Source organism: Austrofundulus limnaeus, unplaced genomic scaffold, assembly GCF_001266775.1.
Source record: "Austrofundulus limnaeus strain Quisiro unplaced genomic scaffold, Austrofundulus_limnaeus-1.0 Scaffold567, whole genome shotgun sequence".
NCBI classification, from domain to species: Eukaryota; Metazoa; Chordata; class Actinopteri; order Cyprinodontiformes; family Rivulidae; genus Austrofundulus; species Austrofundulus limnaeus.
The window spans coordinates 271,616-275,290 of NW_013952969.1; the positions used below are offsets into that span (position 1 = coordinate 271,616).

General features: G+C 41.6%; 1 long non-coding RNA gene across 1 annotated transcript; it reads right to left on the reverse strand.

The window, feature by feature from the left end:
- Positions 1-1,770: 1,770 nt before the first annotated feature.
- On the reverse strand, positions 1,771-3,669 carry LOC106530847 (uncharacterized). The gene is made up of 3 exons (XR_001311840.1): positions 3,411-3,669; positions 2,400-2,474; positions 1,771-2,293 (listed from the first exon to the last, which is right to left on the reverse strand). It is a non-coding gene; the product is annotated as an uncharacterized LOC106530847 (long non-coding RNA).
- Between the last annotated feature and the right edge of the window lie 6 nt (positions 3,670-3,675).

Genomic DNA, 3,675 nt, shown 5'->3' on the forward strand with positions numbered 1-3,675 from the left:
CCCGAGCCCCCTCCTCCCGCCCGGGTCATTGACGGACACCCGGCTATTGACGTCCGCCGGATCATGGACTCCCGTCGGTGAGGTCGTGGCTGACAGTACCTTGTCGATTGGGAGGGCTACGGTCCAGAAGATCGGTCTTGGATTCTGGGATCATTTATTTTGGATCCTGACCTTATTTCTGAGTGCCAGTCTTCTCGGTCATCCGGTTCCTCTGGACCGCCAGGTGGCGGTCATTGACGTAGGGGTTGGGGTGATGTTAGAAACCTGGTTTTGGGTTGTGTTTTTGTTTTCAGTTTGTGCAGATAGTCTGGAGCTGCTGTCACTGGAGGGCGGAACCACTGATTATCACTCACACCTGCAGATCCTCTCCTGCTATCATCCAGGGAATAAAAGGAGTTGGCTGTCAGTTCTCCAGTGCCTGAATGTTTGCTTGCAATGGTATCTCATGCTCCCACAGTTTGTACTCTTGTGCTTATTTCTGAGAAGTTTTTTCCCCCTGTGGAACTTTAATATTAACTCTTGCGATCTCCTTCCAAGGCTTCCTCCACCACCTCCTGGTTCATCTACCAGAGTTTCCCCGAGCCTCCTCGAGAACCCAAGATCTCCTGGAGCAGTTCTGAGACTGACAGATTCAAGGTCTTTTTCCCCGGTCCGCACGGTAATCTGTCCGCCCTCCATCGCTCCAACCATCTGGCTGCACTGACTTGTCTTTCACTCAACCACCCCACACTGGTGGACGCTCCTTCACAACCCAAGTAAGAAGTTTTTTGGTTCCTCATCATTTCCTCAGTATTTTTGTGTTGCTCATCAGATTCTCCTCTGCCTTCAGTGATTCCCTTCCCCCGGGTCTCCAGCCCCAGAAGGAGATTCTCAACTTATTTGCTTTTTATTTGTAAATAAACCTTTTGAACTTTCCTTATCTCCTGAGAGTGTTCTGCATGTGGGTCAAACATCTTTCTAAAATCATGACACTCAAATCACCCAAGATGTTAATGCTTAGATTTAACATCAAACATCTTTTACAACAAAGGAAATAAATAAATAAACAGTAAACGTCATATTTTTGTGCCATTAGAACCCAAATTAAAAAAATAACATTTTAAATACAGATGTGGGTGATATGTTGACTATAATTTAACATGAATCATTTAAAATTAGACGTCCTTTTCATATAATGGTAAAGCAAGAAGTTCCCGGCTTAAATCCCAGTTCAGACACTGGGTTTTTCTTCTGCACAGTTTGCATGATCTCCTCTTGCTTCTGTGGGTTTTCTCTGGGTACTTCGTTTTCTGTCTGGTTTAATAAAGGTCAATGCATAATAAAACAGACCTTATTCTACTCTGGAGTTGGCCAAACAGAGAGGTGCCGAGTTGGAGTGGGCATACTTTGGGCCCCCAGTAGAGAGGGCAGCTTCCCTGCACCTTCAGGTGAGGACACGAGCTCTGAGGATCATTTGTGTCTTTGTGCTTAACGACTGTTCAGAGTATCCAGTATTCTTGGAGTCCTTACAGCAGTGCTGGAAGGTGCTCCAGCTGGACTCCTTTATTCTGCTGGGAGACTTCAGTGCTCACATGGTAACGACAGTGTGATCTACAGCTGTATGTTTTAGACACTCAGGTGAGGAGAGTCAGCTGATCACCACCTGACAGATGCTGAATCTTAATTTATGCACATTTTATACTAAATTGAAAAACAGAAGAAAACTTTGTCTCCAAAACAAAAACACAAGAAACAAAGCTGTGGTGAACATGATGGAAAAATCTTCAGACTAAACAGCTGAAACACATCACTAAGAAAAGTGTAGAAACAACTAACATCCTGTTTTTACTTCAGGTTTTTAGTTTTTCTCAGCGTTTAGTTTGATTATCAGCTCTCAACACTTCTCTGTGATCGACTCAGACTGGTTCAGAGGTGTGACGTCAACCAACATGTTGTTACTAAACATGTGAAAAACACTGAAGAGTAAAGTATTACAGCAACAGTGTTTTATATAGAAAACTGTGGAGGTGGGGGGTGTTTATGTAGAATGGAGCCAGATTCTGACAGAGACAAGGAGTTTAAACAAAACTCAAATTCTGTTAACTGAGTAAAAAAAATAAACGAATAACAGAACAAAATCCAAAAGCCACGAGTGAACAGAGAGGACAAATAATGCTGGACTGAAGAGAGAGCAGAGAGTGCTGATGACACAGGTAGAAAAAACAAATCTTGACAGAGGACATCCTCGTCTTCTTTAGTCTCAAGAAGCTTGAACCTCGATCACTTGGTTGATATAATCTGCTTCTTCTGAGGCCTGTGGACAGAAAACAATCAATAAATTTGTATTTTTTCCTTCCTAGTCTCACCAGACCAACAATAAAACCAGAGTTCTGAGAGAAAAACAATCAGTAGTAGTTTACCTTCTTTGGTTTGTTGAAGAATCTTGATCTAAAGCAGCTGATGATCAAACATTTAACACCATCATGTCAGCATCACTGTTGAACAGATACAGAGTGTAAACTGATAGATTTCACATGATAAACACATTTTAAAACAGTTTCCGGTAAAAGTGTCTTTCTAAAATAACGTTTATAGATTTTAGATCAGTTTTCAAAAGCTTTAAAGGAATCATTAAAAGCACAGTGTGTAGGATTTGTAGTTTTCAGCGACATCTAGTGGTTGAGTGGTTGAATCATCCTCCCTGGTCCTCCCCCCACCCCCACCCCCCGCTTCCAAACACAAAGGAGTTGCTGCGGTGTCTCTCAGGTGTCAAAAACCTTTGATAATTCCAACCACGATGTCTACCAGCAGCTTCAGAGCTAGTGATGTTTCAAATGGTAAGATTATGAGCTTTAATAAATGAAATTATCCCAGTGTAGTGAGATTCTGCTGTTGATTATTGAACAGTTGCTAAATTATAAATTCCTTTTAATTTATTAGCATAACGGGGCACCACCTGGTAATCCAGGAAATTAATTTATAGATCTTAATCAATCTCAAATACTGAATAGTGAGTCCTACCAGTTTAAAGAGTAAACCCAATAAATTACGCACAGACGAGCATAAATTTCTAAATATATCCTGTATTRATTGATTCAGAGGTTACAATACAAGCAGATTATTTGGCAACAAAAACCATTATTATCAAGACCTTGAGGTTTAATAATAAGCGTCACTTTATCACCCTTTAATCATCTCTAGCATCATTCTAACTGAACCTCTTCTAAACTAGCCTATACTAGAAAAAAATAGAAAAACTTACAGATTAATAAAAAGAAAGGGTTAATTCATCGATTAAGAGGGGACTTGAATTATGGGGGAAATGAACTTGCCAAAGCCTTCTTCATTACAAACTTAATGATCCAGAACCATCTCTACACCACGTCAGCTGAGCTGAGCACACCGTCACAGAGAAAGTATATCTGTCCTACCACTTCAGATGCTTGTAAGGTTGTCCCAGGGTACCGGAGCTCGATCGAAGCTGGGTCAGCGATGTCGCCGATTTCAGAGCGGTCCCTTGTGGGTACAAACTAAACACCTCGGAGCGGCTTGGGGTGGCTCCAAGCTGGAACCAGGAGTCTGCTTCTAGATCCGTGTTGATTGAAAAAGTTCTGATCAAGCTCGCTTCCTGCATAAATCCAGTCCCGCACTATAAAGAAGAATCAACAACTTTGAAGTTACAAAATAAAATGAAAT